The 25,796-nt window shown below is 36.1% G+C and overlaps 1 long non-coding RNA gene across 1 annotated transcript in view; it reads left to right on the top strand.

Annotated features, from left to right (window-relative positions):
• The first annotated feature begins 10,606 nt into the window (after window positions 1–10,606).
• Window positions 10,607–25,796, top strand: part of LOC130579124 (uncharacterized) — a 44,842-nt gene continuing 29,652 nt past the window's right edge. Inside the window, exons 1-2 of the long non-coding RNA XR_008965956.1 lie at window positions 10,607–10,745; window positions 23,413–23,507. This is a non-coding gene — a long non-coding RNA (uncharacterized LOC130579124). The remainder of the gene's footprint in view (window positions 10,746–23,412; window positions 23,508–25,796) is intronic.

The raw sequence follows: 25,796 nt of genomic DNA on the forward strand, positions 1-25,796 counted from the left end.
ATGGAATTTGAGCACTGCACACATTTCCCACATTTGTTGTAGATGTAGGATGTGGCCTGGCMAGCCAAGCAGCTTGGCATCAACAGGGAAGATGAAAAAAAAGATTGGAAAGTAAAGTTCCTCAATCCAAATTCAAACTCTKCAGCTGAGCCATTATGTCCTGGTGTGTAGAGGAAAGCAGTGGATTGGAGAATGTGTTAACTGCCATGGCATTAGAAAACTCCTGTGATTTGGGTACTTTCTCCAACATTTAACAGTGCTCATAGAAAGCAGGTAACCATTTAATTTACTTGATCAAGGTAAACCTTCCATATCTAAATAAAAAGAGAGTTGTAAGATGAATCTAACTAGTAACGAAATAGTTACTATTGAGTCATTCAGCTTTTTGAGCCTGTGCCTTTTACCAGCATGTTAGAAGTGGGATGAATAATTTGCTGGTACTTTCTGATACAATACATTGAATATTTCCTTAGTGATGCAACTACAACAACCATGGGTGAATGAGCTGCAAGATTGTCACAGTTCATAGAGCATTAGCTGAGGTACAACCCTGTGATGCGTTTTCTACACATAATCCTTGAGTAAGAATAGAATTTTTCCTTCTCCTTGCAAATATGTATTTTCAGTTCCCTTTGCAATGTTCTCACCAGACATATTCCTAACCTTTAGCCAAAATTTTACTTACAGAAGCTTTAGTTCCACTGTCTAATTCTTGAATTATGCCTTTTTCCTTAAATGTTATCCTGTGGACTTTCTTCTGTATTCCTAAGTACTATTTCTGCTGATAATCTTTCAGATCTTTTATTTTATTAAAAAAAAAAAGCCTTTTCTGTGATAATCTAAAACAAAGACTAATCCAACAATGGGAGCCTGAAGGCAAAAGACTCCTTGTGTTAATATGCTTGTTGCAGAAATACAACTTTCTATGAAGATTGAAGCTCTAGTTTATGGGATTGGAACCTTCAGCCTAAAGAGAAATGTTCAGCTTAAGAAACAGCTGTTCACTGCTTGTGCTGTTAGGTTATGTGTTCTTTAAAGGCCTTAGCTTTACCTACCATATTATAAACTGTCTCCTGTTTGTTATTTATGTTGGAGATTKCTGGAAACTCTTGAGAGCTTCTTGTACTGCCTGTGAAGTGCTGTCAGCATGGCACACCTTTGTGCTTTCAGAAAAGGCATAGGATAATCACAGGCTGGCAGTGGATAATGTTTTCATTACGTGGCTTGTTCCCCATTTCACAGGACCACTGGCAGTTCCAGAGGAACAAGAGGATAAATGATTCTGATCTTTCTCCACGCAAATGACACCTCTGAGGGCCTGAGAGAAAGTTGTAGTCAAATCCACATACATTCAGGCAAGGATCTTATGTAACTTTTCTTTATAAAACCCTGTTTGAGTGAATGTTTTAGAGTAAGCAGCTTTGCTTATTCTGCTTTATTGAGCAAAATAATTTTAAAACCAAGTTGTGAGAGCACCAGGTCAGGTTGAGAGCAGACATGACTGCATCTCTATCTGAAAACAATTGCCRTCATTGCATGGAAACAAAGCCTGCAGGAGGATGACCACTAGATATTTTCAGAGACATGAAGAATTAGCTCACCTTAAATAGGTTGCCTCATCACTTGTTTTGTTTCAAGCTGATGTTCTGTTCTCTTTTCCTTCATTTTGTTGCTATGCCAGACGAATAATTTATTACACTATTGTCAAGGCAGACAAGGGGRCTTTTTCTCATTTTTTTAATGTTGCTTGGATTCACAGGATAATTACATAGACTTGCTTATATGCTCAGTGTTAGAGCTAATCTCACATTGTTGTTATCACTGCCTAGGTAGGTCTATTACAAAGAATTCCTACAAAAATTGCTCAATATGGCTCAAGTACTATATGTATATCAGTTTCTATAGATTTGTCTTTGTCACCTTAAGATAAGAAAACATAAAATTCTGTAAGGGTTTGCAAGATGAAGCTATATAAAATCTTCACCACATTCTCTCACTTCTGTGTGATATGTTATGTGGTGATTTACCTAGATTCTACCAGAGAGTTGGAAATACATACTGTAGTCATATGCTACTGATTTGAGAATTGCTATGGGCTCATTAAGTCATGGGAGTAATAATCCGATCAATAAATTATTTATTTGCAATTAGTTTGGCTAATTTATATGCTGCCAAAGCTCAAATCCAAAGCAGAATCTGGGTTTTTTTTTAAAAAAAGCAAGCTGTCATGACTTAAGCAATACAACTTCATCAGATTAAATGTTATAGTTTTGTCTTCATCTTGGAAGTTGTATTAGGATGATGAATTTAGACATCAACTTTTGTAAGTGACCTGGTKTATTCAGAAAGAGTAATTCATGTATAATGATACTGACTTTGCTATAGTCAGCACAGAAAAGGAGCAGGGAGAGTTGGGGAAGCCATTCAGAACGGAGATCTGAACTACAGGAACACTAGAGGGGAACTGATTCCACAAGGTTAAACTTAACCTGTCACTCACATTCAGAGCTACTGCAGAAATTCTGAGCCTCTCACTTGCAATGAACACTGACAATACTCAGAGCTTTGCAGAACCAAGTACAGCCTTAGTTTTTCTTCCACAGATGAGACCATTTGAGAATTTCTAGTGAGGAGAAATACGGGTTTCCACCTAGTAATGGCAAGGGAGCATATGCAGGGCTTTTRGAAACACAGATACGTACAGTAACAGAGAGTTAAGTGCTAGCTTGCATTATATGGAACACTGGCATTGGGGTGAGCTCTGTAGTTGTACATTTGGCATGATCCTGTTGYTCATTTCTGTGCTCTGTCTGAGCATTCTTAACATCCATACCCTCCTAGCCCAGATAAAGACACAGAAGGATGGTCAAACTTCTTGACAGATGGGAATTAAGTCATTGCCTTGAGCTACTCAGGAAATAATAGGATTCAAGAGACATCCCTCTCCCATTCCATGCTCCAAATTACAGAACCATCTTTCCTCCCTCATTTTTTTGTAGCTGTCCGTAGCGATCCACAAAAACAATGTACTTGATTTCTCAGTGAAATAGATTTCATAGATATRCAATAAAGGACATTTAACAGTCTTTCTACAGTTACACCTAATTACTCAGGCTCTTGAATATGCATTGCTGAAGTACCTGTGAATTCATCAGTTTCACTGCTCAGCTTTAATTGGTTTACTTTTTGTTGTTTGATTAATTTGTATTGTTGWAGCATTGATGTTTTCATTGTTCTATTCAAAATAATTGAACAACGAAACCTTAAAATTCTATGCATGTGGTGCTGGTAAATTTGCACCTAAAAAACCTTGAATATAATGTTCCCAAGCCAACTAAAGGGGGGCAACTCACACATGCCTGTACAAACAGCATTCTGTCATAGTGTTTATCACAATAAARTAGTGGGTTTTTCATTGAGTAATGTGTTCTGAGCAAGATGCACAAGTGAGTAAGACAGGAGAGCCTGGGGCTGTATTTGATCACAACCTTGGCACAATCTGACTGGGTCAATTAGTTTTTCCAGCCAATTTAGACAATTTTCTCTGTGTAGACAAAATCCCTGGATTTCTCCTTAGTGTTTATCAAGGTAAGCTTTACAAAGTATTTCAGAATTTGTCCTGCCTGCCTCCTGCCTGCCTTAGGACTGATGTGCACTTCTCCACATCTACCATAAGATCAGCATGGTCACTACCAGTGTATCTTGTGTGTAAAGAGAATAGGATTAGCTGGCCACAAGTGTATCTGGACTGCCCAGGGAATCACATTTAATCTTTGCTATATGTAACTCCACCCAGAGTGGGAATGCAGGATATGCAGAATGGTTTCCAGCCCTGTCTGCAAACAGCATAGCAAAAGTTTTTCCAGTTGATGAAGACTAGGTGCTAAAATTAAGCCTCGCAGCATGACAGACACTGCTGAAATTAATTTCATTTCTTAAACTCTTTGTTCTAGAAGTTTACCCTCACAGCTCTTCATTAATCCCCCTTAATGCACCTGAAGTGTTTTTTGAATTTAGAACCTTCTAGTATTACACTTTTCCATGTTCCTGTGTTTCAGTAGTTTCTTGGTTTTTTTTTTTTCAAAGTACGTAAATCTGGCCAGAATTTTTTTGAGGTGCTTGACATTTTGGTACAGAACTATTAAAAGTAGTGAGGTTTGAAGTACGGTTTGGCAGGCCTGATTTGTACAGTGCATCAATTGTTTGTGCATCTGAAGAGAAGCAGTTCTATGTGTAGAGGTTTTGTGGGACATGGGGCTATGTCATAYTATATTTTCCCTTTCTGTTTGAGTAGTAGTTTTTTTAGTTTTGATGTTTAGGTTGCAAAGTTTCTGAGCCTGAGCCCAAGTAAGGCTTTGCTGTGATGCTGCTTATTTAGTTAGCAACACCACAATGCAGTTGAAAAGAAGCAGATAGTTCAACCACATTGGGCTTAATTTGTTGGTAGTGGAGAAATCTGCTTAATCTTAGAGTCAATGTATGGTTCATGTGAGAAAAGGGGAAGCACATAAATCCTTCATGGTATCCATGAAAACTGGAAGTGGATTGCTAGAGGCTAAATTTCTTAATTTTGTCACTATTATACTGTAGGTAAAATTAGAGGAATTAAGGTATGGTAGTGATCACAGAAAATATTAAATGAACAATTTAAAATTTTTTATGTGTAGTTTCAAACACAATTAGAGAATAAGTATTTAGGGGTTAATGGTCATCCATTTGATATGTCCATATGCTGTGTTTAATGAAAGATGGCAACAGTCTGACAGCTGGGATGTTTGTGAGGAAGGGGACAGGTTAAGGCTGGCATTGTGACTTTAATACTGTCATTCCTTGCATCTTGAGCTATTTAATTTGGAAGCACTGTGTTCTTTGAATGAGATAAGAATTTAGTATGCTGWGCATCTTCTCTTAATACATCTGCTGTCTATACAAAGCAAGGTGGAAAAAAGCAACAAATAAACCAGTAGAAATTGTATCAGTAGCACTTAGTTTTACATCCCATTTAGTGCAAAGACAAAGCAAATCAGCCCATAAGAGAAATAACCAAAAAGAAAATGAATGGTTGTAGAGAAATGGCCTATCTAAAGCACTAAGTGGGGTATAAATAAGGATTTCACTAGTTTTATGGGAGAATCCTAGAAAYAGTCCTTTCCCAAGGTAGAACTAGATTATTAGGTATATATTTCCCATTAATATGTGGTATCCATGACTGAGACACAAGTATTGGAAAATTCTATAATGGTGACAGTGTAAATAATACATAATAAGGTGAATAATACATAATAAGGTAATTATTTCTTTATTTTTATCACCCTTTTTTTGTGGTCAAACTCTTCCTTGAAGTTCCTTTGAAAAGAAAAGAAAATTCTACTTTCTTTTGAGTCATTTGGCTGCAATAAGTTTTAACAAAAAGCAAAATAATGATACAAAACCACTGTATTCTCAGAATCAGAAGACTGTAAGAGGGATTTTACTGCATGCCATTCAGAACCTAAAACAGATTTCCATGTTTCCACTCAACAGTTAGAGCATATCTGTGGAARGTTCTGAAGATCACCATCACAGGCAAGTTTCTCACTTCTTTGTCCCCTCAGTGTCGTGTTTTCTGCTGAGGTTTGGTGTTCTCTCCTGCAGGTTTGCCCCAGCCTTCTTGACTTTCAGAGCCTTTCAGTTCTGTAAAAGTGTCTTGCTAAGTTATGCCAAGACAAATACCAGCAGAACTGTATCCATGCTAGGAAATTGCACCAGTGTACCTATAAACTGAGATAGTTAAATCAGCACTGTGTGTAGACATAAGTACTTTGCTGGATTTTAGTCAAAACACTTTAAAAGTAATGTTAAATTTTGTTTTTGTGCCAGCTGTGGGCCAAACTGAGCCACCTGTGTTCATATTCTATGCTTAGCCATTAGTACATTTCAAGTATATTCAAAATTTAAGACAAGAGAAAGTCCCACTGAAGTAATTTAAAACTTAAGGATATGCATCTGCTTAACCTGTTTCCCARTTCAGGAGGAACTTAACCATGTTCTTAGATTTCTACACCAACGTTTYATGTTGAATAACTACCTTTCTTTTCTAAAATGGCAGTCAAGAAATTCTAATTTTGAATGTAATARGAAAATTCCTAGTTTCATTCAGCCAAAGATAATTGCTGTTTGGAGAGCTTTGCATGCTCACAGTAAGAAAAGTATGTTTATAYAAGGAAAAAATATACCTCTTTAAATTAGTACAACCTACAACACAGTTTTATTTTTATTAACATGTATGCTGTAATGCTAAAAGTTATTATATGTTTGACTCAACCCAATAATCACACAATGGAAGRGATATTCAAACAAGATCTTGAATTAATCTTTGCATTGGGAAGATTAATTAGCCAGAAGGTTATTTCTCACCATTCTTCAGGGCAAAATATATCATTTACTCCCAAGTTACAGCCTCTTTACCTTGCCAGAGCACTTTAAAATAGTTTTGAAATTTCTTTTTTGAGGAGCAAGGCAATAAATTATTCCCAAGGACATGTTAGATAGTATAAATTCTGCCAGTAGAGCTACTTCAAAAGGTATGAGCCCACAGCTGACTCTTGCTGGGCCACAAGAATTCCAGTGATTATCCATTTCAGTCAATTCCACTGGAGGAGAATCCCCCTTGCATCCACTCAGGTGAGCTGCTCTGGCCACACAGGTTACTGGTCCTCTGCCAAATCTGATAGATTTCCATCCAATGCTTCAGGATCATCTTCATGCCCCTTCTTCATCTCATGTTTTGTGTTTGAATGATTCTGTTGGAGATGCTAATTAAGCCTGTAGAATCTGTTTTGAGACACGCCATTAAATACTTTTTCCATATAATGCGCTTATACCTTTTCTGTGCGWAAAGGGCATCCAAGAATCTTCAGAAGGGAGGGCTTTATGAAATCAGCTTCTTACTAAATCATTCAATTTCATGGTCCAAGCTCTTTGGTAGGCTCTTGGGAGTGATATTTGTGTGGTACCAAAGGTATTCATGTTGCTGTATTTTCATCTATGTAGCCTGGATGCCTCAAAACTTGCTTTTTAGGTGTGCTGGAATTTGATTCTTGCTGTAGTATGTGCTTACACACATCTCTGTGAGATTTTTCCCCTTTCTATACAAAAGGCAAAACAACTTTTCAATCTCTTTTTTCCTTTCCCACAGCTCTGTTCTTCACTGGGGACATGATAACATATTTAAGTAATGCCCAACATGGCATTTTAACGTTAATCCTTAATGTTCTTTTATTGAAATGTGTAAACCTGTGTATTTTTCACTGTCTCTTACACCATTCTAATTTCTTTTACTCTGTTAAATTCAGAYGTAATTGAGGATGGAAAAATATATTTCAGAATTACACCTGCAGCATGTAGTATTAGTATGACTTTTTCATGGCATGACAGTGATGTTTCTACAATCTATACATATTGATTTAGGCTGATAATAAACAATTTGATTAGGCTCTATCTATAGGCTGTCATTTCAATCACTGTCACTGTTCCAATAGAGTGGAAGGCAGATAGCAGACACATATGGCAAGATTTCTCAAAATAAAAACTCTGGCCTGATTAGAGCCCTAGGTTCAGTGAATTGGACAAGACAGCTCAGCTGCCAGGTTATTAACTCCCTCAGAAAATACTCTGCCTTTTCCCTGGGGCCAGCCTGAATATTCTGATCTGGATCGATAAGCAATCTCCGGTGTGTACAAAATGCCAGCTAGAATCATTTGTCTCAGTGCAGTCTCCTTACAAAGGATAAAACACCTGCAGTATATGGCCTTCTCTCCCTCCTCCCCCACCTTCCCCTTTTTAACTAATGACCCACAAAGAAGGAAGAAGTAACTGAATCTGTTCCATCATCAGGAAGGCTCTCTCAGGTTTGTTTTAATGATCACAATGGCTACCTTTCAATCTTACAAAAATTATATCAGTCATGGTTTCCCTGTGGCATGTTTATGTAAGTAATGTGAACCACAATGTAATGACAAGTGTACAGATGTCATTGTAAGAGGGCCCTTGGCAAGAAGATATCTCAGGATGTCAGAATTTTAATAAACCGTGGGCTGCTGGTAGGGTTCTCTTTGGTGGTTGTCTTTTATATTTGTAACGTGTGCTGTGATCTGTTGCTTGGCCCTGAGATTTTTCAAGAGTGTTTAGCAACAAAGGATATTTTACAATTGATTGGAACAGAGTCATTATTTTCTGGAGTGGTGGTGTTTTCCCAATCCATTACATATCTGTGGTTTTGTTTGTAGCAGTGGTGGATTGTAGCCATGTAACTTGTACTTTCTTTAGATGCCAAAAAGGAATTTTTATCTGAATGAATTCAGAACCTTTCAAAGCTTTTGGATGTGTTTTTCACATGTTGACCTATTAATAAGCCACCCTTGACTCCAATTAAAATCAAGTATCTGCAAAGTATGAGAAGATCCCCAAAGCTCCAAGTTTCTGTCCTTCATTGGTTATTTATTACACTTGGAGTCGCAGGAAAGAACGTCCTATTGCCTAACAAGTCAGTAGTTTCATATGTCCCATGTTGTCATGAAACAAAAGCTGAATCTCCTCAGCAATCTACATGGAATTTATTGAGCAAGTTCTGACACTAAATACCTGTTTCTGAATATGGATTAGGAATGGAGACCAGTTTTGATTTATTTTTCCAGGCTACAGAATTAGCTCCTCCTCCACCTGTGAGTGACAGCATCATTCTGACCTCAGTTTATGTAACTGTTTGTGTCTCTATGCCTATGGGAAAATTACCTTGAGTTAATGTAAACTGAAGATCCAYGCCTAGTTAAAGAATTGGGGTTTTTTTTTTTGTCGTGTTTGGTTATGACAAATTATAAAAAAGCATTTTATGTTTGTACTGCCATCACTTGGAAAAGGAAGGTTTGCATTTACTCTCTGTCCTTCTTTGCTGCATGAGGTGCCTCGTCCTCATAATGTCGAGAAATCAGAATTTTGCCCTCCAGAACACTTCCTTCATGTTTACTATCCAATACCTCGSAACCAAAGATGCTTTTTAAAAAAGAACAATGTAAGGAACAGCTTCAGTGAATTGATTTCTGAATGTAGAAAACACATTTCCTATCAAGACACTTATTAGAATGTTTATCTCAGAGAAAATGCACACAGTTTATATGAAAAGCTGATGTTATGTTAWTTCCCATTATTATATACAGATGATATTGAGGAAGATGGAACAAAGTGCCTTTAAACCAAAGCTGATGACATTTTTTTTTTCTCGTTTGCTACAGTTTTATTGTAGTGAAATATGTTCATTTTAGCAGTGGAAAACTGCCCTAAATAGGCAGCATAAGAGCAATAAGATGTCACATTGCAGAGCACAATTTAAAAATGATGTGCTCTAGAAGTAAGGCTTTTAGACATTTTGGTTTATGTATTAAAACTTCCCACAAATTTGATTGAGAATGAGCCTTTGATGGATATTTGCTGCAGTTATGCTGCATTAGACTCGATTTATCCACCACCTCTCATTGTTGCTATTGATTGATTTTTAAATTAGATGAAGGCAATCAGTAAATACCACCCAATCAAGTCCTAAAAACATACAGGAGATTAGACARTTTAGGGTAATCAATGAAAATATTCTGTGATTTGCTACCACTCAATTTTGACCATAAATTACAACCATAACTTGCAAGTTAGTAAGCCATAAAACAAGTGGATGTGACAAGAAAAACTATAAGAAATGAATTAAGGAGATGAAGAGGAACCACTAGTGTTATCATTTAATGAGACAAAATTACTCTTTATACATATCTTGCATTTCTAGTTGAGTCTTGCCAACAGTACTGGAGTACAAGGGCACTARCACTACTCTCATTTTTCTACGGTTTTGGGTTTTTCACAAAACTGTTCTTTTGTGTAACAAATCAGTTTGAACAATAACAAATCTACCTAATTTTGTTGCAGCAAATAAATTAATGTAATTTTAGGTTTAAAGCTTGCTGCTTGCTGAAACCCCTCACCTTCATCACAGGCATTTTCTAAGACTAATTTCAAAGTCACACTTCTACATGGTGTTATATTCTACAGACTTTAAAATGTAGCAAAAATTTAATGATATTTTAGTCCAACACTTTGAAGAAGCTGTGCTAATACAATGTCTCTGTGATACATGTCACCCATTTTCTATATTCTCACTAGGGACTAATGAGAATACATACCTTAAAAAAATCTGTTTTAAAGCTTATTTACTGGTTGTAAATAGGTTTCCACATTTTTCCTATTTATCAACTTCASTATCTGTTTGGAATTTCTAGCCAGTATGTATCTGGTTCTAGGCTGAAAAGCTGCTTATAAATATATAAATAACTATTAACAGCTATAGGCTATATTGGTGTAAATTGGTGGAATATAGCAAATATTATCCTAAATCTGCTCCCTTAATAAAGTAGTGCAGATGTGATATTGCTGAGCAACATGGAAAATTCTTCCTGGTTAATGCCTTTATGATCCTCTTTAGAACAAGGAAGAATATTTGTAACAGGAATACAGAATAATTTGGTGGAGTGTTCATAGAAAAGAATGAAATTAAGATTTTTTTTCTGTATTAAACAGAAATCTGAGAATCTGAAAATTGCATGGGACACCTTGAGTGCTGATGRGATTATAACAGAGGACAGAAAGAACACTCTCACTGCACTCACACCCTCTGCAATACAAAAGTGACTTTGTAGAGCTTGATGGTAGAGCAATTCCTTTAATAGGTAAGTGCAAAAAGTRCAGGTCAGATAAATATTGAAAATATTTGGATTTATATTTGCCATGATTTGTTTAATTCCCAGTAAGGGCAGATTTCATGATGCAGCAAAGAAAGCAAAACCCCCAGAGTCAGAAGAAAGAGTTGGTGGTGCTGCACGAAAGATGAGTCAGCGAATTCTGGCTCTGTGTCAGTAGGTGGACCCTGTGTGAGGTGATCTGCAATAAGGACTTCATGCAAGGATTTCRTGCAGAAATTCCAAATTCTTGTCATTTCCTTCAGCCAAGGTTTTAGAATCAGGATTTACTGTTCTGTAAATTATACTGTCTGTAGAACAGCATAAGAGAATAAGTCCATGTAAGCGCTGGTTCCCTTACAAAAACCTCTTTCTCTCTGTCAAAAACAATCCCCACCTGAATTCAGAATTTAACATTGGAAAATGTCCAGGTCTGGTTTTTCACGTGTTCTGTGTTGTTAAATACATCTGTCTAAGGCAATCCAGTYTGGAGAACTATGTGAATTCCTCACAGAATACAAATAGAATATTCCTCATAGAATACTATCCCAGCTTACTAAATGTTCCTTTTTAAAATATCATTGAAATGGACTTTTATTTAACTCCTGCATTTTATCAGTTTATACATGCTTATAAGATTTTAAGGAAGAAGTAAATTCAGTGCTAGTAATGCCTTTTCTTCCTTCCACATAACTTTGGTACTAGAGGAATCTTCTGTCTTACATCATTGCCATGATTTCTAATAAGTATATACAGTAAGACTGGAAGACACATAGTTCTCAAAAATAATATTCCTCACTCTATAAGTAACATTATTTCTGAAATCTGAGATTTTTAGTTTAATTTGAAAACTCCTTTCAAAAATGCACTACCAGCTTATTTCCAAAAGATTCTGGATGTGATTGAACCTGTGTTAGAAATTTGCAAGATACASAGTTAAATTGTGAAGGCAGGAAATGAAACAGCTCAGAATCTAAATGAACTCTGGAGCATTTGCATTCTCATATTTAAATATTTGCCTGAATCACATGTGAGCTATGGCTTTTCACTCATTGGAATTTTTTGCATTCTCTCTAAATAATAGTGCTACAAGAAATCAAGGTTTATATTATTTCAATATATGAACATTTTGTGTTCAATATCATGTTTGTGTGAGTTAAAGAACATACAAAACCTCAATAACCTCTAGTAAGGAGGATAGGAATGGGAGAGAAAAAAGGAAACCCCTGACTTACAACAAAGACAGGGACCTACTTGCAGTTCCTGATGGACTGATGCAATACAATGAAGCTGGTGTATTCAATATAACTTCTAGAATAATTGCCTGGGAGGTAACCAGAAGAAGTACATTTTACTTTATCATGGTACATAAATAAAAGGACAGACTAATTAATCATATAGCTTACTAAAAGTGCTTTTTATTTTGCCATTTAGTATGCCAGAAAGATCATTTTCTTTAATGTATATACCCAGTATTAACATGATTTAATCCATCATGTTCTGTATTATGAAATTACTTTGTTTTACTCCCTGATCCAGCTGAAGATCATTAACCCACACTATTTTCTAAGTCATACATCATTTGAGTGTATTACCTCATATAGCAAAAAAGCTACTTCCTCGGTTATACWCTCCAACTAAGAAATCATTTTTTCTGGATGCTGCTGACAAGTAGAGCTGTTTTCATTAGAAAGCAGATGGTTCACGATTTCGATTCTGTTTTACCTTCACATTTGCTCCAGCTCAGAGTTCCCTGCTGCCAGTTACCTCATTACCTCTCACCACATCCATGCCCTATATCCCTGACCTATCCATAAAATGTGCTAAACAAGCRACTGCTTTGCCTTCCCCCAAGACAATCTCTCTTTGCTCCACATCCTCGCTTGCTGGAAGTCAGTCTTCAAAAAGCAGCGAGAGTGAAGCCAATCATGTGAGCAGTAGCTTCAGCTCCCACTGATCTGCAGGTGTTTGTTAGCTGAGGGTGCCAAAGGTGGAATTTACACATTCAGATTTTGAGCTTGGACGTGAAGTCATACCCCTGATGAATTTGCCTCACAGAGCTTTAAGGCAGAATCTGGTCTTCTGTYATTTATTGTAGTTTGCAGTTTTGATGTTTATGACAGTGGTATTTCCACTGTTGTGTTCTCTGAGTCTGTAGGATGTGTGTTCTCTGTGGGCTGCCCTGGGTGCCTGGTGTCTATAAACCATGGTCTGCAATGTCAATTAAAGGTGTGCAGGATAGAGTAATGGGTTCTTTCGAGTCAAAATGAAGACTGAATAGTTCCTGGACATATGTATTGGTATTTTCACAGTAAAAAAGAATAAATGGTGCTTTAAAATAGAACACTTGAAGGAACAGAAGTAACACCTGTTAAATTACAGGCTGCTTTCAGTTGTCTCTAAGCTTTTGCCTTGAGAAGTGCTTCCATTCTAGTTAGGCAAGGAGACTAAATGCTTTCATTGCTTTAATAGAAAGCCAATTATTAGGGATTAAATCCTTGGAGGTAAACCCATTGGTACATACCTTCAGCTTCCCCACACTATATGTTTTGGTTTTGATCATTCTATGTTGAGGATAATACTCAAACATTGCAGTAATACAGTCTACCTGCTTTGTGTAGTTTTTTCTGGTTTCTATGATATCCATCACAAACTCTATTTTTATTATATCTTCATGAAGTTTTCAGGGGAAAGGTTTCACCTTTTTTTTTTTGCACATCAAAGCTCATGTCAAATTTACCTTTTATTACTACCTCTTACACTTGCCATGTGTAAAGATGTTATCTTTTTTATTCACACTGAAAACTAATACAGAGCTTGGCAGGAATAAAAGTAGAGTATTGGGAGGGGTATTTGATTTTGTTAATTTGAAGGACAATGTGTTCACTAATCTCAAAGTGCTTCATAGGTGGGATTGATTTAAAACTATGATCTTTGTAGAGTTTTCACTGAAACTGAAGGAAGAATAAAGGCCTATGGTGAACATGTTGACAAAATTCAAGGAAAAGATCATAGATTTGGAATTGTTCCAAACATATATGAACACCAAGGAAAATGTTTAGTTATACTTTAATAAACCACTGTACAAAGAGTTCTGAATGAGCTGGGGAGAAACATAAATCTACAATATTAAACAAAGCCAAAGCTGAAGGTCAGCCTGCAGTTAATAACCATGCTCAGTTACACTGTTTTTATGATGAYACAATATTTAAGCTACTGAGCTTGGCACCACAAATAGCCATGCACGTTGTGCAGAGTGAAGAATATGGGATTGGTTGATATGGATTTCTACCTGTCTGTTTATAAGATCCATGGATTCTGGTCTAGTCTCAGTTGAATGCAGCCTCAGCACCCAGCCTGAATAAACCTCACAGCCATAATTCAGCTGCAAATAAAATGGAGCAAAAATAGGAGGTGCAGGTGCTGCTGCTTGCACATTGTGAGCCAGAAACTGAAAAAGGTAAGGCAGAGGCAGATTCTCTTCTGCAGGAGGAGCTTGGTGCAGCTCCATTGGGGCTTTACAGGCAGTGCCTTTACACAGTGAAGTCTTTGCTGCAGAGCTTTCAGCTCCTCTTGGTGTGGACAAGATTGCCAAAGCAATGAGAAGTCTGCACAGTCCTTTGGAGAGCCTGGATTATCCCACACTGAAGTATGTGCAGTGTCAGAACTTACTCCAGTAAATGGAGAAAAGATGGACTTTTTGGTTTATGCCTCTCAGTGCTCCACAGAATGGTGTTTAGCATTGATATCACCCAAGCCAATTTTTTTTTCTGCTCAACAAAGCATTTTGAAACTACTAAACTGTTGATGAAAGCAATTATCAAAGCTGAAAAAGGATAAAGCAACAAAAGAGTAATACTGTGAACTGTTGATACAAAACTTCAACATAAATAACTTAGTGGGCTTTGCTCTAACACTTGTGAACTTACTTGATATACACATAAGTTTTTTCTAACCTTTATTTTATCCCTACCTGACTGCTGACAGTATAATCACAAAACTTTTTAAAGTACCATAGTATGGTAAAGCAATTCCAAACAAAACAAATGAGAGGCCATGGGAAATTATAGCATAGGCCCTTGACAAGCCAAAATAGAAAACTGTAAAGTACACCAGGTGTCATTCTAGGATTTGTGTGTGTGACTGTACAGAGTGTACTGACACTCCTGATGTTCATATAAATCACACAGACAAACTCCACCTGGTATTCTATGGGAATAAGTTAAGTATTCAAAATTATATCAAAGACAGTTAAAAATGTAAACCATTAAAATGTGATATTATAGAATAGCAATTTATTTACAAAAATGTCATTTGCAGTTTTGAACACTGTTTAACTTCCATGCTAGTTTTGCTGTTTTCAATAACAAATTGACAATTTCAAATTCATAATGAGGAATGAAATAAATGAGAGGGTACTGAGGGTGAGTCATTCATTAATCATAAGCAAAACAGGGACAAAATCAAGGACACAGGAGCACAAACTGTAAAAGAAATAGATTGCATAATCTTTGTATTTAATATTAACTACATTATGTTTTTCACATGAGTTCTGAGAAGTTGAGCTTTTTATGTTTACATGAAACTAATCCAAGATAAATTTTATTTCCCAATATTATTTTATCCTAGAGGTTGCCCTCTTTTTAATAAAGTAGAAAACAACGAATTCTAGCTTATCACATTGTTACAAAGATTTAGTAGAAGGGTTAGCAGGAACATTGAAGCCTACTGAAACTTTTGATTTAGGATATTCCACTTTTGACTAGAATATACCAAACCCTTCTTGTTTGTCATGGCAGATCTCCCATTAAGACATAAATTTACCTGGAATTAGTTGTTTTGGCCAAAATAAGTTATTATTCATATTCATCTGTCAGARAAGGACAGAACAAGAACTAAGATTCAAACCATTCTGTCTTTATCCTTCAAGAGTCCAATCCACTGCGATTACACAATGTGCAACAAGGTTGTTTACAGTTTGCAGGTGATGTGAGTATTTAAATGTTGTAGCTCAAATAGACGTAATAAAAATAATTTGTTACTCCATGTCAGATTTCAACAAAAAAACCCACAAAAATTAACTTCCTCAATATTTGTATTCACAATTTTTGCAACTTGAAGTTCTTTCTGCAGTGCTGTATTCAGAGGGGAAAAAATTGTCTGTTGATTAAAAGTAGCTATTTTATCAACTTCGTATGTTTTCCATAACACTTAATGAAGGAAATATCTTAATTTTTAAAACTCTCGTTTAACTAATTTCCTACCTTCTCTGCTCCAACATATTTACATTTTATAAATTGTATTGGTTTTAGATTCACACTGTTTCTTCCTTATATGAGAAGCTATAGATAAGCTGCAAAGTGTGAGCCAGTAATGGTTAGTGGTGTTTTTCTAAAGAAATATAAAGGACATAATCAATGAATATGCTATTAACACTGAGGAATTTGCCCAATCTATGAAAAATCATACATTCTATTAAGGTTTGTGTAAGTGGGGAGATCCTAATAATATATTTACCTTCGCTGTAGATGCAAATGGTTTAAGTGTGGTGCTCTGGTTTAGATTCCAGAGCAAATAGGTTACCTATGATATTATCATTGCCAGGAATATATTGCCAACAGTGCCTTTCTCAAGCAGTATGGGTAAAGGGTTCACCCTGTCCCCCGTGGTCCTCTGCTTGAATGCTTTTCCCAAGCTCCAGATCAATCTTTAACTCCTCACTTTTAAATTAAGATGAAATAGCATGGTGAAGAAAGGGAACATAATTACATCTAAAATCCTAGTAAATAGGTTTTCTTACTCTTCCCTCTCCTAAGCAAGGCATTTAAAATTATGAAGCCCATGAAGTCTTCTCTATGCTGGACCAGGTATTTCCAAATTCTTTGGACCAATCTCCAATGTTTCAGCAAAATATATTTTTTTTTCCAAGAAATCCTCTAATGTTGTTACAGAGTCTTCAACTCAGTACCAGAAACAGTTTGCTATGGGCCTGAGAAGTCTGTCAAAGTAGAAAATTTAAAAAGAAAAATCAGTACCATATCAGGAGAATGTTCCTTTTATAGGTACCCTGCCCTGCTCTTGGCATCGTGTTTTGCACAAATAAGCTCTGAATCTGAGCTGGGCTTCCTCAGACACTCCAGTTGCAGAGCTTCTGTTACTCTGCTTTCAGAGGCTGTTCCTGCAGCAGAGATGGATGGTAATTTTATATCCAGAAGTTAAGAGGTGGAAAGAGTTTGGCTTTGGGGGGGACTTGAACTTATTTACATCTTCAGCATATTTGAAATTACTGTTGAAATACGTACCAATGTATTCATGAAACATGCCTTAGTTGAAGGAATGCATTTTCAGCAAATGCCCTCTCCCAAGGTTAATGATTAACACTGYGAGAATTCAGCTTGATATTTACTGTATCATGACACAAGTAAATTGAGCTCCCAGCAAGTCATTATCTATTTTTTTTCAAGTATGCAATGCCAAATTATTAACTTTTGTGGTAGAAGGGCAGTAAAAACACGGATCAGGTGGTACCCATGGAGTCTTTTGAGACTCATTTGTTCACACCCAATGTAGTACATAAAGAACATTGTTCCTGCAGAAGAAGGCTTCCTGTTTCCAATGCTGTATCTAAACCATTTTTWAAAAATATGCATCTCTGTTTTCATTATTGTGTTTAAAATAATCTTTGCATTCTCTGTTTCTCACTCTTCATCATAGCAAACTGCAGCTTCTGTTCTCTGCATGTTTCAATGGACCAATCAATTCATCTGTTCTCCTGCCCGATTTTGGTAGGAGCACAAATATGTTAGTACTGTGCCTATTACAAAATCAAAATTTCCAACCTTCTTAATTCTGTAGGAAGGGGGTTTTACTTCACTAGAAAAGCAGTTACATTTCTTGAAATGTAAATATTACCTTTCAGGAAAAATATTGCCTGCTATAATCTGCCTGCAATGTGAATGCTTCAGAAAGTTACAAATGCCTAAAATTTTGAGAACTTAGGTTAGAATAAATACCTGGGCATTATTAACTATCCCATGGTTAAACCTGTATCTAGATTGCCCTGTCTGCAGAGACTTTAAGGTTCTAATTCCATTTTGCAATTCCCAATTTTTTTCATTATAAGCTAGCACTTTTTAAAGGCTCAAAGGTTTCACCTAATTTTCTTTGTATCTCCAGATAGTACATRGCCAAGTTATTTAGATACAAATAAGCCTTGAGAATATCACCAAATCCATTCTAATTTCATTCATGCCTTGGAGATAATAATTTAAAGAGCTAGTCACTGCTTGCAATTAAGCATGGAGAAAATAGATCCGTCCCATAATTTATGTCTGCAAAGGTTGGGCTGGATTTGTAATTAATGTTTGCTCCTTTTAATGAAATACTCCAAAGGTCTGCACTTCTGTCATTCATGGAGGTAATTTTTCAATTGATTAGTAAAATAATACTTGAAAAGTAAATGCACCTGCTTTAGCACAGAAATGTCTTAGTCAAGTAGAGACAATGATTGGAGTGCTAAAAAAATATCATTTCAATACAGTAGAGACTGGAGTTTTACTCCTCCAGAATTCAGAACTCCCACTAAAGAGGAAAAAAAAGAAAAGGTAATTAAACCTCCAACAACTTCTTCAGCATGCTTTCATCCAGTTTAATTCCTGGGTGGTTTTCAGCATAGCTAAATACTTTTAGGAGCACAYGCCTGAACTGTGYRCRTGAAATATATCTGGAAAGAATATGCTATAGCAAGACATAATTTTTATGTTTGTGTGCCTTAGTATTTTTGGGTGGGCAAGATCCAATAATTTAGTATTGTAAATTTGTTTCCATTTTGGATAAACATWTAAAATTAGACAGCTCATTTGGATTCTATTCTTATTTCCTTTTCACGATCATGCCTCTTGAAGCCTGCAGAGTAGCAAGGCTTAAGAGTTAGGTTCCTGCAACTGCTGGTTTGAAATGGCTGGTAATGTCCTTCCTGCAAAACATCCTCTATCAAAGCAAATTAAATCAAATAGCAAGCCACTCTGCCTGTTTTCAGGGAATTGATAAGGATTTTCTTTTAATTAATCACTCCAAAAAGCATGTTTGATGACTTCTCCTGCTTTGTTAATTTAGTCATTTTGATACAAAGGTTTACTAATCCTGTACTCCCAAGACCTCACATTTTGTAGTTTATGGGAATTGACTGCAGGTTGACCAGACAGGATGCATAGCAGAAGCCACTGTCTCTGCCAGATTTCTTGAGGGCCACATCGTGGTGATCCAAGAGGTTTTGAGCCTCGTRTCATCTGGGAGGAGGATTTTGCTTTCAGAGGAAGAAGCAAGRGAAGTGAACACGTGGTGAAAGAAGCCCTTATCCAGTGCTCAGTCCAGTGGAGCGGAGTAATCCAGACACTGCAGCAAGGGGATTAGAGTCATCAGGCCATTTACCTTTAAAGATAAAAGTTTATAGTTTTAATGCTACAGTTTTAAGTGTTTGAGTCATCTGAAGGATCCAGCTCTTATTAAAGCACAAGCAAAGCAGCACCTAAGGACTTCTAAAAACCTGCACCTTGAACTTGGTATAACTCCCATTAAAGTCRATGGCTGCTGAGTCAGACCTTAATTCTTTCTGCATCTTAGAGATTCAAAAGGTGAAAATCCTGGCACTACTGATGTTTTGCCATTGACCTCATAGGGTCAAGATTTCATGCTAAAAGCCATAAAATGGCACTGACATTTCATCATTGCTGTCTTGGATCAGATTCATAACAGTGACCCAGGAGAGAAGAATCTGCATAATCCATTATTACTGTGCCTCTACCCAACACGTCTCACCACCTTCTGCCTTGCTTAAAGACAGGGAATAATCCATAATTTTGACCTGCCTTTATTWTAACTCAAGTGAAAGGGAATGGAAAAATCCTGGTGTTCATTTTTCAATCACACTATTTTAACCTTTTAAGTAAATTCTTGATTATTTTATGTTTTGTATTAATTTAATTAGGAAATTCTCTTTTGGAAATGGAGGAGGTTTTGTTGGGTGATCTGGGGCTTTTTTTTCAATACCTATTCTAAAAAGGCTTTGTAGTAAAACTGGATGGCAAATTTCGGATTGATAGCACCATTGAATGAAATGCTTATGATTAGCAGKGAGAACTGTGAGGAGTTTGTATAATTCATAATGATCCTTAAAATATTGAATTAAACACCAGTTGGAAAGATGATCTTGGTTAATAAGAGGAAATAAGGGAATGAACTAATTTCTATAATGCTAGAGTACTTGCAATATGTGATAGATGCTACATATTATTAGCAGTTAGATACAATAAACTGATAAAATATAAAATTATTCTGCCCCCTCTATTAAATTTTCAACATTGAAAATTGCAAAATATTGGCTGTTTGTTGCAGATTATAAAGATAATAGGCTCCAAATTCATGGATACAAACATACTGAAAAATACAGTTTAAAATTTGTGCAGGAAATAATATTGTATATAACATGGCTGCCTTGGCACAGGTCATTGCATTACTTTGTGGCAGTCCCTGTGTCCAGTRCTTTCAATTGTAATTCTGGTTCTTCCTTCTAGCAAAGCTTGGTCCCCTGTTAGCTTGGGGTTTACACCTTTCATCGTAGTGATAAATTTGCTACCCCACTGGAATCAATGGGTTTGATGTATTTAAATATAGGCATAGCCTGAACTGGGGTTGATCTGCTTATTAAAACAGCAGATGTTTACATTTGGAAGTTAAAAAAGCCTGCTTCTGAATTTTGTGTTTTTCCTTCATTAAAACCTCTCTTTTTTTAAATAACTTCAGATCTTGAGACATTAAGGGTACTCAYGTTACTTAACTTGGTTTCTCTGAGCTTTTTCTGAAGAAGTCTATGGAGACGAAAAAATGTCCCTTATTTTCCCAGAGGAAAGTGGTGTGAACATTCCTGTTTGTGTCAAACTGCACTCTGAGTGCATGTTCTTTACTGGGGTAGTTTGGGCTTTCCACCACTCAATGAGACCTTTGGAGCCCAATGAGTTTTATGCAGTTGAAGGTCCAAGTCAGGTTAATAATAAGATTTTAACCATTTCCTTTCCTGTTAAATTTAATGAAAGTATATATTTATCTATTGAGCCTTTGAAAATTAATTTCCTGGACTTCTCTAGGGATACAGGGGTTGTGTACGATGCATAGCTTTTCTTTGCATTGTTTATGAATGTAGGAGTATAATCTAGTAGCAGCTCCCTTTATGCACAAATTTTTAAGCTCTTTAAGTCACTTTAGTTGCACTGAACTTTGAGATGAGAATGAAGCCCTCTTTCTCTTTATTGGGAGTTTTTCCTAGAATGTGAAACATGTTTACTTCCAGAACACCCTGTAAATATTTCTTAAAGAGGTGCTTTGCAAATAAGCTATTATGGTACTAAAGAAAACATTGATTAGTTCTAAATGGCAGTAACAATTCAAGTGTATGTAAAGACAAGTGCATTTTCTTTTGAGGTTAAGCCTCTGAATTTAATAATTGAAGGAAAAAATACAATAATGTGCAATAGAAGAATCTTCTGTGAYGTGCATTATGCAATTATGACTGCCATAACTACAATTGCCTTTGCAGATGATAGGATGTTTTCTCCTTAGAGAAAACAAAGCCATTTTTATTACCTTTTCTGTTTGGAAATATGGACTGTTTGGAAAAGGTTGTATTCTCCGTGATAATTGTGTTGATCAGACAGAAAACCCATCTGTTAGTTCAGGAAATCTGAAAATTCAGGACACTATTCGAGTGAGTACAGCTGAAGTAATCTATGTATTTTTAGCCTTGTCAAAGTTGTTTTCAAATTTGAAAACTGTTTTTAGGGAATATCTTTGCCCATTTCCTCARTTAAATCATGCTATATTTTGCTTACCATACACAAGACCATAATTATCAGAAGGGAGATTTTGGCTGTGTGTTGTGCAGTTTAACTTGGTGAATTGCACAAGTCATGAACTGTCTAAATCAGAGTGTGATTGTACTACTCACAGAACCTGTGTGCTGGAAGGATCCTGTGTGATGACTGTGCTTACATAATCAAATTTGTTGCAAAAAGGGAATACTACAACATCTTCTTCATCACGTAAAATTGGCCAAGAAGTAGGACTACAATTCTGGTGGCAAAAGTTTAGATTAGACTTAAAGAAGTAGGGATATTAACTAAGAGGTTTTACTGTGTTAGCCTCAAACCTATAATGAGGAAAGGTGGTGGGAAGGGGTTTGGCTAATGAAACACTTTGTTAGTGGGTCCATAGTTCAGGGAGTTTGGTGTAGTTCCTGTAAGGAGCACATTTTAATTGTGCTGGAGTTCAGGTTCCCTCATATGAAAGAAGCATCATGGTTAAAGTATAAATGTGAAGTGTAAGTGTTAAGAATAACTTTCCACAAAAAAAAAGATTTCCAGGAGTCCATCGTTTCTTGGGGGGTGTAGGTTAGGAARGAGTGGTAGAGTAGGRTACACCCATTTAATTACTGTGYTTCTTGGTTGCTCAAATCACAGCTACAACTCCTCTGTGTGTTGCAGCTCTTTTTGTTTAATATCAAATTTTCTGAAGTCACTCAGTCTGTTTTCCATGGATACTGTGTGTTCATATAGCCATGTTCATTTTCATTTGYAGTGATTTCTGATCTAGCATAGTTTTGTAAAGACCTTCTAGCTCAGTAGCATTAAAGATGATAAATGAATATATAAATCTGAGGGGAAAGTACTAAAGTTAATAGTGAGGAGTTTTTTGCATAAAATAGCCATGGTTTCCAACCTTCTACAAAGTCTCTTCTCAGCTTAATGTGTGCTGGTAAAGATCCGTTCTATACAACAATTTCCTCTCATCTCACCACACCATATCTGCAGTTTTTCCTTATGTCTATTCCTTTTAAAATCCAATTTTCTAGTTATACTAGTATTTATTAAAAGCTTGACTGTAAGGTCTTTGTTTACCCAAAGATCTATTTTTATCATAACTGTTTATAATGATTAAACCTCAACAACTTAAACACTTTACACAAAATAATGTATTTTCAATAAATTGAAATATTAACCAATCATATGTAATGGTTCAGTTCTAGCAAATGGATTGGTAGAAATCCTTAGGGTTTCATATAAATTGAAAACTGTATTGACTGACCAGGCTGCACTCGAATTGCATTGCATTTGGATCAAAAAGCATAGAAAAAGTTCTCATTATAGTTCCCTGACATTAATTTGAGCATTTTTATATGTGTGTCCTATTAAGTACTTTAAGTGCTTTTTGATAATTGTGCTTTGTAGTTTTTACAGCACTTCAGCCTATTCCCAGTTCAATTTCCTCTTTTATCCGATGTTTGAAATATTGATTTCTGACAGATAAAAGCAAACCTTATAATCTCAGCAGCATGCAATAAGTGAGTAAGACGGGGCTGCAGAATGCATCAGGGAATGGTCATATTTGAAACCGTCTTTGTTTTATTACATTTCGTCAACAGAATTTACTTACCGCTTGCTGATATTTATGTAAAAGCAGGACTCCTGATAGTCCACTGATATTACCAGTTCCTGGTACACTTTTGCATTTAGTAAGATAAAAGAAGAAACTCCCTTGGTGGTTGATGATTGCAGCTGCTTAAACTGCTGTCAACTGGCTTGAAGTAACTGTGATTTATCTTCCTCAGATTGTGCAGCGTTGTGTCCGTGAATTTCCAGAGTTTGCATTAAAAAGTGACAGAACATYAGAGTGCCAGAAGCTGCTCATATTGTGGCCCTGAAGGTAAAAGCAATAGAAACTATCTTGGTTTGTGTTTGGGAACACTGTCCAAAACCTCTGCAAAGCTCAGGTGACATGAAAGAGAACTTAAAGAAACGGGTTGGCATTTTGAACACGGACTAAATACAGTTAAGAGATGCTACTAAATACAATTAAGAGATGCTAAGGAGTAGCATCTTTGTCATCTTTTCAGGATGTTTCTTCTGTAATTTTTAAAAACCAGAAAGAGGAATTCAGTCCAATCCAATAAATAGTTAGTGGTATGCTAAGAATTCAGTTCATTTATTTCCTTTTTGTTATCCAGTGTAATCCAGTGTCTCACAAGTAGCATTGCATTAAACATCTCTGCTCAGCTCCATCAGCACCCACAGTAAAACAGCAGAAAATACAGGGAATTAGCTGCTTCATTTCTGGCAATATTTCCTCTGAAGTTGTGAAGGTGAAGAACAGGTTTGGAAGGTGAAGAACAGGTTCCATTCCTGTTTTGGAAGGTGAAGAACAGGTTCCATTCCTACATGTTTCCATATATACAGCTAAAGCATCAACACAAGGATTCTACAGTGGGTGATATAGCTGTAGACAATCTCCATTAGAATTTCAAAGGAGCTACTTAGCATTTTTCATATTGGATAGGTTATTTACAGTTCACTATTTAAAGGAAAAAACATTGGAAAAGTTTTATCTGCTAATAAATCAAGATCATTATGACATCAAGTCACAAAGCCTAAAGGTATAAAGGCAGTTGCAGAAGCTGTCTCTCGCAAAATATTATGTATTTTATATTATATTGAGTAGCTGAATTAARAGTGCCTCAATGAAGAATTATAAACAATTAGAAATGGAAAAATAAAGTGTGGAAAAAATCACTGATGAATTTTTGTTGAGGTTCTTGTGGGAATCAGGCTGGGAAACAAGCCTTTGAATACAGCAATTGGTATTTTCTTTGGGTCCAACATCRTATATAATGCTTCAGGCATGCACAGTCCGGTGTTATGGCTGATAGAACTATCCTAATGCTTTTAGCTCTTAAATTTAATTTTAAAATTATAATCTCAGTGGTGCAAAGATAGCATTGAACACATCAAACAAATGTGAGGTGTTGAACAGCTTCAGAAGAGTGAAGTGTAATATCCCCAATCTTGTACATGGGAAGGATGTATATGTGTAGGTGTTGGCCTCAAACATCTATTTAATTGCTTTGTTTGATGGGAGGCAATGTCTTTGTGTAAAACAAAGAAAATTAATCAGAAATAATTCACCAGACAAGCTCAAAGCAAGTTCAGGTGTGTAAGTGCCTGTGATTAAGTGGACATGGAACCAGCTGTTTGACTCAAAATATCTGTGAAGGAAATCTGTGATTTTCTAGGACTTTTTAAAATATAAAGTTGTTTCCAGTAATAAAAAAAAGAGTGACAGTGCTTCACTAGGTTCTGTTTTGGTGCTAAATAACTTTTAAAAAGCCCAGCCTAAAGAAACAAAAAAAAGCCTTGAAAAGCCTTTAGTTACAAGCAATGAGATCAAAAGGCTGAAGTTCAGCCAATTTTGTTATTCCTACTTCTTTGTTTCTGTACTGAAATTTTTGAAGTGCTGTAGAAAGTTTTGGAATGATATTTTGGAGAGTTTCAACTAAAATGATTGTATTTTCTCAGGGTATACATACAGTCAGACAGTTCAAAAGGAATGATTTTGGTCTTTTGCACGTATGTTTGAATGTTGAATATGTCCCATTTTTCACAGCTTACCYGTTTTCTGACCACTGAAAACAGAATTTCAACATGAATCCCTACAGTCATTACATCTGTCCGTACAAGTGCTCATTCCATGTCACAACACTGCTAATAACTTGTGTCCTCTGTYACACAAAGTACTGCATCTTGTGCCCCTCCAAAACATGCACGGTGTGTGCACTACAGSTGTAAACTGGATTTTCTGTTTTGTCTCACTGCTGTAAAGGGTTAGAGGAAAAAATTAATTCACCTTCATAGGTGTCTTCTCTCACTTTGGGCACTCTGACCAGCTGTGATTTCTCTTTCCATGTACATCATACAAGAAAATGAAGACATTTTAATGACAGTAAATACTATTTGTAGTAAGTTTGCTTGCTTGCAAACTATTTGCTCAAAGAAAACAACTTTAAAATTTTATCTGAGATTTTGGAGCATTTTTTTCATAATATTTGTAGGGCTAAGCCTCTAGAACTCCAGTAGGATGCTTGAGGAATCAGAGCTCCATGTGTATGTTTGCAAGTATTTTTAGTATTTTTCTCTAGAAGTTAGGCAAACAGATAACATT

Source organism: Malurus melanocephalus, unplaced genomic scaffold (genome assembly GCF_030028575.1).
Source record: "Malurus melanocephalus ecotype Western Australia unplaced genomic scaffold, MMel_1.1 scaffold_255, whole genome shotgun sequence".
NCBI lineage: Eukaryota > Metazoa > Chordata > Aves > Passeriformes > Maluridae > Malurus > Malurus melanocephalus.